At 44.2% G+C, this 14,184-nt stretch overlaps 1 long non-coding RNA gene across 1 annotated transcript in view; it reads left to right on the top strand.

The window, feature by feature from the left end:
- Positions 1-14,184, top strand: part of LOC149455678 (uncharacterized) — a 61,114-nt gene that overhangs the window by 30,858 nt on the left and 16,072 nt on the right. Inside the window, exon 2 of the long non-coding RNA XR_016314036.1 lies at positions 12,273-12,399. This is a non-coding gene — a long non-coding RNA (uncharacterized LOC149455678). The remainder of the gene's footprint in view (positions 1-12,272; positions 12,400-14,184) is intronic.

The following is a 14,184-nucleotide window of genomic DNA, read 5'->3' as shown; positions in this document are numbered from 1 at the left end:
GGAGGGAGGCAGATAGGACTATCTTTCTTGGGCATGTCCAGCAGCCCTGGGAGTTGTGGAAGAAGAAGTTATAGGTGCCTGCATCTGCATTTTAATACGGGGAGTACTGTAAATGGGAACTGCACTGCAATAGGAAGGATGGAAGAGAGAACGTAAGTGAAGAAAGGAAAATTGGGAAGAGGAAGAAAGCAAGGAAGCAATGAACGGGAAGCAATGAAGCTTTACTGATACCGAAACGGGATTATGTAACTAGAACATGGTGGTTCCAAAATGTTTACACCTCCAATCCTGTTCTTGGACAAGCAACATCTACACATCCTATGGTGATCATGGTGCCCATGCAACCTCTGTGGATATAAATGTTGGAGTATTTTTCTAACACCTATTGGATCTGGATTATTATTATTATACAGGATTTCTATAGCGCCAACAGTTTGCTCAGCGCTTTACAATATAACGGGAGACAATACAGCAACAATACAGTTCAATACAAGAGGGATAGGAAGGCCCTGCTCCTTGTCACCAGCACACCGAGGATCACCAATACGAGTCCAAAAGTTTTAATAAACGATCACATAGTTACAGCAAGGCAACGTTTTGGAGTCTCACAGGACCCCTTCATCAGGCATGTGACCCAATACAGCAACAACACAGTTCAATGCAAGAGGGTTAGGAGGACCCTGCTCCTTGGAGCTTACAATCTAAGAGATAAGCTATGAAACATCTTCAAAATTGCAGAACATGTCCAGCTGAATGTGACTAAGTACTACATGAAGCCCAAAAGGCAGGAAGGAAGAGAGAGAAGGAAGGCATGAAGGAAATAAGGAAGGCAGGTGGTACCCCAAAAACAAAATGGAGTAAAAGAAGAAGAGGAACATGTCAAGAAGTCAACATAGAAAACGTTTGCCACATTTCTCAGAATTTTTTGTTTTTCACCACCGGCTATTGTGGAAAGAATCCGTGAAATCATTTTACCTAAAGGAAGCAGGCAATTTAACATGGACCAGGTCACATAGCCAGGACATTGCCATTATCCTTGAACCTGTCCCTGTATAATAGCTCTCAGCTATAGACTGTGTATATAAATTTAGATAAATGGACGACTTTTGTCACAATTTGATTTACTTAATTGTACACTAATGTCAGTGTTGTATTCCCAATAAATCATACACAGATAATACCTCAGTTTTTCAGTCCTTCTTCCCAAGGCTCATCCTGACATTGGTGATGTTGGTTTTGTTATAGTCATACAACCACAGCTGAGACATTAAGCGTACAACATCAGAAGTCACAACCATAACATAATGTCCTCAATGAAGTGGAAGGGGTTGTCTTAGGTGATCATGGCTTTCCAACCTCAGTCAGGAACATAAATATTGGGTACATGGCTCCCAATGTAAGCAGGCAATGCCACCGGCTACAACACAGGCCTCCTCTATGGTTGCGTATGAGCTCCATGTTCAGACTAGGATCTGAGGTCACGTTTGTGAGCCCACCAGGAAGCAGTCACCTGTGTGGACCAAATATCTGCTTCTGCCCTGGAAACACAACACAGCCTCACATATACAAAAGGTAAATACGGTATACATGTGGTCCATATTTGGTCCATACAGGTGACTGCTCCTTGGTGGGCTCACAAACATGGGTTCAGATTCTAGTCTGAACATGCCAAAGCTCACCTCTACTGATGCCTTCATTGCAGCCTTGACAAAATTCATAACTGGAGCCCAAAGGACAGCTTTAAAATGAGAAAAAAATGAACTTTTTTATATTGATGCTGTATTTTGTGACAAGTCAGGATTTTTTCAGCGATTGAAATGTCCTGTATGTATCTGAGTGTCCTAAATATCTGATGTGGCACTCATTTGGCCAACCTGTTGTCATTCTCAACAAGTCAACGTGGTAGATAAAGCAAATTCTATATAAGCAGCCCAGAGCATTTGATACCTCTCCATAGTTATTTATCTGGCTTTGGACTCATCAGGATGAGGATACACTTACCCATGTTCATGACCGGAACTAACCTGGAGTTAGTGTATATCGACTGGCAGGCATTGCAACAAGCTCTGTCACATTAGACTGCTTAGAGATTACCTACTTTCTAGCTGGTGGGCTAACATGTGGCTTTGGATCCTATTCCAAACATGCAAATTCCATCACTAGTTATCAGACTGCTGCAGGCAGGAGAAAGCATTTCCTAAGTCTCCTCTTCCCTAGTGACCAAAGATCCATTATCTCCTGCGCTCAAAGACTCAGATCAAACGGGCGTTAGTAACAAACAGCGTGGTCATCTGCTGGTGGTCAGAGGTTGTGCAGCTCTATCATGAAGCTGGGGAAGCTCGATAAAACTGTAGAAGAGGATGAAAGAAAGAGCGCACAAACCTTACGCATTACCTCGATAAATAGTGACTCATTTTATTTTATTTAGGAAATATGCTCACAAAAGTGATGGTAAAACAGGCATAAGGTAACCATATTCCACACAGGGTTACAGGTAAATCCAAAGGGGTGCATAGAAACTAACGCGTTTCGAAGGGCGCTCCCTTCTTCATCAGAGCTGGGCTTGGCAGATAGAAACTTCAGTATAGCAGAGTTCCCATGGCAAGGAGACATTCAGCCACTGAGTGTCAGTATTACAGCAGTCCAGCCTGTTTCAGCTCTGATGAAGTAGCGGGCACCCTTCGAAACGCGTTAGCTTCTATCCCCCCCCCCTTTGATTTACCTGTAACCCTGTGTGGATTATGGTTAACTTCTGCCTGTTTTACCATCACTTTTGTAAGTACATTTCCTAAATAAAATTAGTCACTATTTATCGAGGTAATGTGCAAGGTTTGTGCGCTCTTTCTTTCATCCTCTTCCCTAGTGATCAGACTGTAAATGTAACTATCACGTACCTGTTAGTGGAGTGTGAGATGACGAGGGTGGCCAAGCACCCATGATGGTGGGGACAGGGACTGCTAGGCCAGTGGAAGGGTACAGGTGCCAGGAAATTGGTGCAATGAACTTGGATTTGGAGATGCTGAGGTGACATAAGTAGAAGCAAGGAGACAGGTCACAAGTCTATGTGTACAGAATGACGAACAGAGTCCAGGTCAGAGACAAGTAAATGGCAACCACCCCAACCTACACCTAGCCTTTGCAGCAAGGAGCAAACGGAAAGGCAACGCACATCATAAAAATGATTGGAAAGAAAAATGTAATTAGCATATTAATGAGGGGAGAAAGCAGTAAAGAGGGAAGAGGGAAGGCAAATTCAAAGCAGATTAAACTTCAACTTTAAGTATGAATAGGCCCTGGAAACACCCTCTTATCAGGTATGCCCACAGCCCAAAGTATGTTCAATAAACCAATGAAAGGAATCACCTACATTTTTACCTTCCTTCTGCTAGCCGTGACTAACACATTACAATACTCTACAGACAGTGAATTAGAAGAAGGTTAAACAATAGAGATCTGCTGGTCCTGCTTAGTTATAACTGAACACACTAAGTAATCAGTACCGATCACTCACTGTGTTCATTCAGGAAAGGAAGGGGCTGATAAATGTGACATAGTGGGGTTTATTTACTAAAGCTGGAGAGTGCAAAATCAGACTCACTTCTGCATAGAAACCAATCAGCTTCCAGGTTTCATTGCCAAAGCTTCATTGAACAAGCTGAGGTTAGAAGCTGATTGGTTTCTATGCAGAAGGGAGTCTGATTTTGGACTCTCCAGCTTTAGTAAATAAACCCCAGTGTGTCCATCAACACAAGGAAGTCCTGAAATACTCTGCACTGCTGGAGGACTCTGCTCCTTCCTATATCTAACTCTCGATTCCTGAAATACTCAGCACTGCTGGAGGACTCTGCTCCTTCCTATATCTAACTCTCTACTCCTGAAATACTCTGCACTGCTGGAGGACTCTGCTCCTTCCTATATCTAACTCTCTACTCCTGAAATACTCTGCACTGCTGGAGGACTCTGCTCCTTCCTCTAACTCTCTACTCCTGAAATACTCTGCACTGCTGAAGGACTCTGCTCCTTCATCTAACTCTCTACTCCTGAAATACTCTGCACTGCTGAAGGACTCTGCTCCTTCCTCTAACTCTCTACTCCTGAGATACTCTTCACTGCTGGAGGACTCTGCTCCTTCCTCTAACTCTCTACTCCTGAGATACTCTGCACTGCTGAAGGACTCTGCTCCTTCCTCTAACTCTCTACTCCTGAGATACTCTGCACTGCTGGAGGACTCTGCTCCTTCCTCTATCTAACTCTCTACTCCTGAAATACTCTGCACTGCTGGAGGACTCTGCTCCTTCCTCTATCTAACTCTCTACTCCTGAAATACTCTGCACTGCTGGAGGACTCTGCTCCTTTATCTAACTCTCTACTCCTGAAATGCTCTGCACGCTGGAGGACTCTGCTCCTTCCTCTATCTAACTCTCTACTCCTGAAATGCTCTGCACTGCTGGAGGACTCTGCTCCTTCCTCTATCTCTCTACTCCTGAAATACTCTGCACTGCTGGAGGACTCTGCTCCTTCCTCTATCTAACTCTCTACTACTGAAATACTCTGCACTGCTGGAGGACTCTGCTCCTTCCTCTATCTAACTCTCTACTCCTGAAATACTCTTCACTGCTGGAGGACTCTGCTCCTTCCTCTATCTAACTCTCTACTCCTGAAATACTCTGCACTGCTGGAGGACTCTGCTCCTTCCTCTATCTAACTCTCTACTCCTGAAATGCTCTGCATGCTGGAGGACTCTGCTCCTTCCTCTATCTAACTCTCTACTCCTGAAATGCTCTGCACTGCTGGAGGACTCTGCTCCTTCCTCTATCTCTCTACTCCTGAAATACTCTGCACTGCTGGAGGACTCTGCTCCTTCCTCTATCTAACTCTCCTCTCCTTAAATACTCTGCACTGCTGGAGGACTCTGCTCATTCCTCTATCTAACTCTCTACTCCTGAAATACTCTGCACTGCTGGAGGACTCTGCTCCTTCCTCTATCTAACTCTCCTCTCCTTAAATACTCTTCACTGCTGGAGGACTCTGCTCCTTCCTCTATCTAACTCTCTACTCCTGAAATACTCTGCACTGCTGGAGGACTCTGCTCCTTCCTCTAACTCTCTACTCCTGAAATACTCTGCACTGCTGAAGGACTCTGCTCCTTCCTCTAACTCTCTACTCCTGAAATACTCTGCACTGCTGAGGACTCTGCTCCTTCCTCTATCTAACTCTCTACTCCTGAAATACTCTGCACTGCTGGAGGACTCTGCTCCTTCCTATATCTAACTCTCTACTCCTGAAATACTCTGCACTGCTGGAGGACTCTGCTCCTTCCTCTAACTCTCTACTCCTGAAATGCTCTGCACTGCTGGAGGACTCTGCTCCTTCCTATATCTAACTCTCTACTCCTGAAATACTCTGCACTGCTGGAGGACTCTGCTCCTTCCTCTATCTAACTCTCTACTCCTGAAATACTCTGCACTGCTGGAGGACTCTGCTCCTTTCTATATCTAACTCTCTACTCCTGAAATACTCTTCACTGCTGGAGGACTCTGCTCCTTCCTCTATCTAACTCTCTACTCCTGAAATGCTCTGCATGCTGGAGGACTCTGCTCCTTCCTCTATCTAACTCTCTACTCCTGAAATGCTCTGCACTGCTGGAGGACTCTGCTCCTTCCTCTATCTCTCTACTCCTGAAATACTCTGCACTGCTGGAGGACTCTGCTCCTTCCTCTATCTAACTCTCCTCTCCTTAAATACTCTGCACTGCTGGAGGACTCTGCTCATTCCTCTATCTAACTCTCTACTCCTGAAATACTCTGCACTGCTGGAGGACTCTGCTCCTTCCTCTATCTAACTCTCCTCTCCTTAAATACTCTTCACTGCTGGAGGACTCTGCTCCTTCCTCTATCTAACTCTCTACTCCTGAAATACTCTGCACTGCTGGAGGACTCTGCTCCTTCCTCTATCTAACTCTCTACTCCTGAAATACTCTGCACTGCTGGAGGACTCTGCTCCTTCCTCTATCTAACTCTCTACTCCTGAAATACTCTGCACTGCTGGAGGACTCTGCTCCTTCCTCTATCTAACTCTACACACACGTATGTCCTAAAACAAGCATTAAGTTGCAACATATACAGTCATGGCCAAAAATATTGTCCCCCCTGCATTTCTGTCAGATAATGCACCACTTCACCCAGAAAATTGTTGCAATTACAAATGTTTCGGCGTTCTCATGTATTTCTTTTGTTTGTATTGATATGACACAAAAAAGTGGGGAAACAAAAAGCCAAATCTGACACATTTGACACAAACCCCCAAAAATGGACTGGACAAAATTATTGGCACCCTTTCAACAAATGCAAGAAATAACTACATTCCAAGTTTCTGATGCTCCTGTAATTTGTAAATAACTCCCCCGTATCAATTAACAGGTGCTGAAAATATAGAAATCACACCGGCATCCAGTTAACCCCTTGGCGTCGGCGCCTCCCTTTAAGGGTTCCAGAAGCCGGGAGGCGGGGCGAGGTTTTAGGGTCATGTGACCGCCGTGATTCGCTGTCACGGCGGTCACATGATCGGAAAAGGTCCCGATCGAAAGAGGAGATAGAGACCTTTCCGTGAGTACCGAATGTGTGTGCTGGAAGCTTGCAGGGCGAGCGCTCTCAGCACATGTTTTTTTTAATAGAACGCAAATGTGCGGCCGCTCTTCGTCTAGGCCCAGATGCCAGGAGGCTGCACATTTGCATTCGGCTTGCGCCAAGAGGTTAAAATATTGAAAAATTGACTCAGCCTTTCTCTGCGTGTCTTTGTGTGCCACATGGAGAAGAGAAAGAGCAGCAAAGAATTGTCTGAGGATTTAAGCACAAAAGTTGTGGAAAAGCATGGACAATCTCAAGGTTACAAGTCCATCTCCATAGATCTTAATGTTCCTGTGTCCACTGTGCGCAGCATTGTCAAGAAGTTTACAGCCCATGGCACTGTAGCTAATCTCTCTGGACATGGACAAAAGAGAAAAAATTGATCAAAGATTGCAACAAAGGATTGTTTGAATCGTGGATAAAGAACATCAATCAACTTACAGACAAATTCAAGTTGACCTTCAGGCACAGGGTGCAACTGTGTCAGCTCGCACTATACGTCACCATCTGAATGAAATGGGACGCTATGGTAGGAGACCCTGGAGGACCCCATTGCTGACACAGAAACAGAAAAAAGCCAGATTGGAGTTTGCCGAAACTTACCTGAGGAAGCCAAAATCCTTTTGGGAGAATATGCTGTAGACAGATGAAACAAAATTACAGCTTTTTGGCAAAGCCCATCATTCTATTGTTTTCAGAAAAAGAATACAGTCCCTACAGTCACACATGGTGGAGGGTCACTGATGTTCTGGGGTTGCTTTGCTCAGGGGTAGACTGACCATTTGGAAACTTGGGCACTGCCCAAGGACCCAGATCAGTAGGGGGCCCCATGAGATGCCCCTGGTACCTTTTTCATAAGCTTTTTTGAGTTTTGGCAAGGACACAGGGGCCCCATGATCCCCTATTGCCCGGGGGCCCCATGAGATGTCAGTCCGCCCCTGGCTTTGCTGCTTCAGGCTCTGGATGTCTTGACCGTGTGCATGGCATTATGGAATCTGAAGACTACCAAAAGAATTCTGGGGTGCAATGTAGGGCCTAGTGTTAGAAAGTTGGGTCTCCATCAGAAGTCATGGGCTTCATAGCAGGACAATCACCCAAAGCATATGCCAAAAAGAACCCAGAAATGGTTTCAGACAAAGCACTGGAGAGGACTGAACTGACCAGCAATGAGTCCAGATCTCAATCCCATAGAGCTCCTGTGGAGAGATCTCAAAACAGCAGTTGGGAAAAGGAACCCTTCCAATCCGAGAGACCTGGAGCAGCTGGTGAAAGAAGAGGGATCCAAAATTCCAGTAGAGGTGGAAGAAACTCATTGCTGGTTACTGGAAGCCTTTGACTTCAGTTATTTTTTCCAAAGGGTGTGCTACCAAATATTAAATTGAGGGTGCCAATAATTTTGTCCAATCCATTTTTGGAGTTTTGTGTGAAATGTGTCAGATTTGGCTTTTGGTTTCACCACTTTTTTGTGTCATACCAATACAAACAAAAGAAATAAACTTGCGAATTCTGAAACATTTGTAATTGCAACAATTTTCTGGGCGAAGTGGTGCATTATCTGATAAAAATGCAGGGGGGGGGGGTCAAGTTTTTCAGCTATGACTTTAATCACTTCCATAGGAATTAATGGCAATTCCACTTGATTTGCATTTCACTACCAGAAAATGGACAATTGTGAGCACATCCTACAGCTTAAAACACAGAATCAGAAAATTGTACAAAAATACTGCTTTCTAAGCGATCGTACGATAATCTGATGGTACACAGCTTCCGTCCGAAATTATTTGAAGGGACAAGCACAAACATTTTTTCCGTACAATACCAGATTGTACAATTTTCCTTTAATTAGAACCGTTTCGTCCAAAAATACAATACAAATACATGACATTATTTCCAATTTTTATTCTGTTGTACAATCATTTTCATAACCTCTTTGCTTTCGATATGAGACTAGCATGCAAAAAATAAATAAATAAACTTCTGATCATTCATCCGGTATCCTCATGTGCACGGGGCTTTAGCTGATCACACACAGAGCATGCACAACAAATACACAATGAGCAAACACCACACACACATACATATACAGTACATGCCACATAGACACACACACATACATATACAGTACATGCCACATAGACACACACACATACACAAAGAGAACACACCACGCAGACCACACACATACATATACAGTACATGCCACATAGACACACACATACACAAAGAGAACACACCACAAAGACCACACACATACATATACAGTACGTGCCACATAGACACACACACATACACAAAGAGAACACACCACGCAGACCACACACATACATATACAGTACATGCCACATAGACACACACATACACAAAGAGAACACACCACGCAGACGACATACATACATATACAGTACATGCCACATAGACACACACACATACACAAAGAGAACACACCACGCAGACCACACACATACATATACAGTACGTGCCACATAGACACACACACATACACAAAGAGAACACACCACAAAGACCACACACATACATATACAGTACATGCCACATAGACACACACACATACACAAAGAGAACACACCACGCAGACCACATACATACATATACAGTACGTGCCACATAGACACACACATACACAAAGAGAACACACCACGCAGACCACATCCATACATATACAGTACATGCCACATAGACACACACACATACACAAAGAGAACACACCACAAAGACCACACACATACATATACAGTACATGCCACATAGACACACACACATACACAAAGAGAACACACCACGCAGACCACATACATACATATACAGTACATGCCACATAGACACACACACATACACAAAGAGAACACACCACAAAGACCACACACATACATATACAGTACGTGCCACATAGACACACACATACACAAAGAGAACACACCACGCAGACCACATACATACATATACAGTACATGCCACATAGACACACACACATACACAAAGAGAACACACCACGCAGACCACACACATACATATACAGTACGTGCCACATAGACACACACACATACACAAAGAGAACACACCACAAAGACCACACACATACATATACAGTACGTGCCACATAGACACACACATACACAAAGAGAACACACCACGCAGACGACATACATACATATACAGTACGTGCCCCATAGACACACACACATACACAAAGAGAACACACCACGCAGACCACACACATACATATACAGTACGTGCCACATAGACACACACACATACACAAAGAGAACACACCACAAAGACCACACACATACATATACAGTACGTGCCACATAGACACACACATACACAAAGAGAACACACCACGCAGACGACATACATACATATACAGTACGTGCCCCATAGACACACACACATACACAAAGAGAACACACCACGCAGACCACACACATACATATACAGTACATGCCACATAGACACACACACAAACACAAAGAGAACACACCACGCAGACCACACACATACATATACAGTACATGCCACATAGACACACACATACACAAAGAGAACACACCACAAAGACCACACACATACATATACAGTACATGCCACATAGACACACACATACACAAAGAGAAGACACCATGCAGACCACACACATACATATACAGTACGTGCCCCATAGACACACACACACATACACAAAGAGAACACACCATGCAGACCACACACATACATATACAGCACATCCACATGGACACACACACATACACAAAGAGAACACACCACGCAAACCACACACATACATATACAGCATGTGCCACATAGACACACACACATACACAAAGAGGACACACCACGCAGACCACACACATACATATACAGCATGTGCCACATAGACACACACACAGCACACATAGGTAACACCACACTTTATATGCACCACACATACACAAAGAGCAAACACTACGCAGACAAATACACACACATGAAGAGCACACACCACACAGACACACATGCACAGAGCATACACATACACAAAGAGAACACACCACACAGACACACACATACATATAGAGCACATGCCACACGGACACGCACACACACAGAGCACACATGTACACATAGGTAACACCACACATTATATGCACCACACATGCACAAAGAGCACACACTACACCGACACATACACACACATGAAGAACATTCACACACAAAGAGCACACACCACACAGACACACATGCACAGAGCACACGCACATATACAAAAGAACACACCACACAGACACACACATACATATACAGCAAGTCCACATGGATACACACAGAGCACACATAGGTAACACCTCACATTATATGCACCACACATGCACAAAGAGCACACACTACACAGCACACACACACAGTGCACATACACAGACACACACAATACACACATAGAGTACACACTACACCGACACACACAATGCACATATACACAGAGTACACACAATACACACACAGAGCACACACTACACAGATCACACACTACACAGAGCACACACACACTACACAGAGCACACACTACACAGAGCACACACACACTACACAGAGCACACACTACACAGACACACACACTGCACAGACACACACACTACACAGACACACACACTACACAGACACACACACAGACACACACACTACACAGACACACACACAGAGCACACACTACACAGACACACACACTACACAGACACACACACACAGAGCACACACTACACAGACACACACACTACACAGACACACACACACACTACACAGACACACACACAGAGCACACACTACACAGACACACACACTACACAGACACACACACTACACAGACACACACACAGAGCACACACTACACAGACACACACACTACACAGACACACACACTACACAGACACACACACAGAGCACACACTTTGCATTATATGCACAGAGACCGTGCACCACAAATACACAAATAGCACACTCCACACACACACAGAGCACACACTACACAGACACACACACAGAGCACACACTACACAGAGCACACACTACACAGACACACACACAATACACACACAGACACAGACACACACACAGACACAGAGCACACACTACACAGACACACACACAATACACACACAGACACACACACACACAGAGCACACACTACACAGACACACACACAGAGCACACACTACACAGACACACACTCAATACACACACAGACACACACACAGACACACACACACACACACACACACACAGAGCACACACTACACAGACACACACTCAATACACACACAGACACACACACAGACACACACACACACACACACACACACACACACACACACACACACACACAGAGCACACACTACACAGACACACACACAGAGCACACACACACACAGACACACACACAATGCACACACTTTGCATTATATGCACAGAGACCGTGCACCACAAATACACAAATAGCACACTCCACACACACACAGAGCACACATAACACACAGCACACATTAAATGCACACAGAGCACATACCCAACACACACACCAAGCACACTCGCGCACACGTGGTTACGCACAGGCCTGTTGTTGATCGATGACAATACACCTTCTCTCTGTTTCAGTTCTCCCTATGATGACCTCACTGGGTTGACGTCAGTATGCTGCCACAAGAACGTTAAGCCTTCATCTTGCAGACGGAGGTTAGATTGTCAGCTCTGCGCTCCCTGAGAAGACATGTAGCAGCACTGGGTAAGAGCCTGCGTTCAATAAATAAAATAACTGCAGTCATACAAAGATTGATTTGGAAGGAGCTGTGGAGGAGAGATCTATTTCCCAGGGTTTCTGGCCAGAGAGGGGAGGCTGGGACCTGGGGGAGTCAGTGAGAACCTGTCACCATCAGCACCTGTATGAATTCTCCACCTGCGTAGATGGAGGGCGACTCCTTCAGGTTGTGATATTAAGTGCTGCACTACATCAAACGCTGAGGCTAGATCTTCAATAAAAATGCTGCATATACTGTATATTCACATCAATACTTAAAGTGGTTGTAAACCCTCACATATACCTAGTGAAGTGACTGGCCTCAGGTGATACACAGATGAAACTAATCCTCCTATATAAGTTGTACCTGTTTATCTATTGCATTCTTTCCCCTACATTCATTCAAAGTGCAGAATTTACACAGGATCTCTCAGTTCTGAAGTTACATCAGTGAGGAGAGTTCTGTGAGCTGATTGGAGGGAAGGGACACACCCTCTTTACACAGCACACAGGAACAGAGCTGAGGCTGTCAATCTGCTTGAGATCCCTCCCATGTCACCATTTCTCTCTTGGTGTCAGGGAAACTTGTCAGACGTGACTCATGCTGATATACAGAGGAAAGAGGCAGTAGACAGAAGTGACACTTAATGCTTTGGAAAGAGTCAAGTAAATTCTAAAGGAATATGTGCTTCGTTCTGATTTCATGTCTGAGGTTTAGGCTCCATGTGCACATGACGTTTGGAAAACTCTTCTGAATGATGGAAACTGACTGCTGGAAAACGTAGGTTAAAAAATGTCTGTTTAGCCGCGTTTGCATGCTGCGTTTATGTGTGTTTGCGTTTAGAAGTGTTTTTTAAAGATAACCTCAGGAGACCTTCCAAAATGCACTGAAAACCAGTTTACGGTTTACGGTTACAATTTTCTATTTCAGACATTTTGGGAGAATAGAGAGAGCAGAAGCAAAGAGAGCAGTATGTGTTGAGATGACCTGTGTTTTCTGGTTGTATTCACTATGGATCCCATCATGAGCATAATGCGGCACATTCTACCATTTATTCCTTCACACAAAACCTGGAACTGACTGCGCTGGTGTACCGGGTTCATTTGAATACATGGAAAACGCTTTGCATGCATTTCTGATGATGAAAAAAGGCTCCGGACAGCATCTGGACATGGAACAGTTAAAAAACGCTTCTAAACGCAAATGCTTATAAACGCAGTTAACCACTTTTACAAGCGTTTGGCGTTTGAAATGCTGATAAAATCTACTCCTGAACACAAGTTTGGTACGCTCAAAAAAACAACTGTAAACTCAACTGCCTGTAAATGACGATGTGTATATGGACACATAGGAAAACATTAGGGAGAGTTCAGGGGCTGCTGAAAAAAACGCAGAAAAGCTCCTAAACGTGAGTTTATCAGCCGCAGTGTACATGAGCCCTTAAAGTCACTTTAAATGACCAAAAAAAGAAAATATATATTCAAAAAAAATATATAAATCTGTGCAACTTTGTCTAGGCTGCTATGATATCATTAGTCTGCTGCAGGCAGGAGGAAGCATGTCCTCAATCTCCCATACCTTAGCCTAGGTTCACACCTATGCAGTTTGCGTTTGATCCGTTTCTGCAGTGCATTTTGCGTTTTTTCACGTGTTTCGCGCTTTTGATGCATTTTTTTTTCTTGTTGATGGGCAGATTAAAACGCAAAATGCATCAAAAACGCACTACATGCTTTTCTGCAGCATCTCCATTGAAGTCTATAGAACCAAAAACG

This window comes from Staurois parvus, unplaced genomic scaffold (assembly GCF_062004578.1).
Source record: "Staurois parvus isolate SC_StPar_1 unplaced genomic scaffold, SC_StPar_1.0 ptg000390l, whole genome shotgun sequence".
Lineage (NCBI taxonomy): Eukaryota > Metazoa > Chordata > Amphibia > Anura > Ranidae > Staurois > Staurois parvus.
Note: the sequence above shows the minus strand (reverse complement) of the source record. Positions and strands in the feature narration are given on the sequence as shown.